A 764-nucleotide genomic window follows, 5' to 3' on the forward strand; every position below is an offset into this window, starting at 1 on the left:
CCAGTGGACAGGGGTAATAGTTTACTGCATCATAATTACACTACATACTTGTATGGCTGAAGCACTTAAAAAATTGAAAGGACTTTTGTATGGACAAGATAATGCTGTCAAGAGGACAGATTAATTCAACATTGTACAGTGGTAGGTAGGTTATTAGAATATACCCTATTCTCAAAATATCCCATAAACTGATTACTTAAGCCGTAGAAATATTCATTTGCCACCAGAATACGAGAGGGTAAGTAACTTGCACAATTTCCAAAGTGAGCAGAAAAAAACACTACACTTATTTGAACTTGGCCTTAACTAACGCTGCACGATGTTTGTGGATTTTTCTTCACTTCATTTGCATAGAGAGTATTGACAATCTTCCTCAGCCTGCTTGTGGTCTTCTAATACGTATGGACAATTGAAGTCAGTCTGAGAAAGCTGCAATACTGGGAATCATTCCAGCAGTCTGTTCCATTACAAGGAGCAACACCAGGGGGAAGAATTCTTTTGGGAACACAGTTCCAGCGAAACAGCTGTAGTAGCCTATTGTAGTAAGGCAAGTCTAGGGGCACCTGAAGACCCCAGATATTGTCTAATGCAGAGGTTCCCAAACTTTTTGAGTCAAGGAGCACTTTTCAGGAGAAATTTGTCACGGAGCACTAATTTTCACCTAGCACCTATATACTAAACTGAATGACAGTAGTATTTTTCTTTCCAATCTCTTCATGAAGCACTAGGAGATGCTTCACAGAGCACCAAGTGCTCCTTGGAGC

Source organism: Euleptes europaea, chromosome 8, assembly GCF_029931775.1.
Source record: "Euleptes europaea isolate rEulEur1 chromosome 8, rEulEur1.hap1, whole genome shotgun sequence".
Taxonomy (NCBI): domain Eukaryota; kingdom Metazoa; phylum Chordata; class Lepidosauria; order Squamata; family Sphaerodactylidae; genus Euleptes; species Euleptes europaea.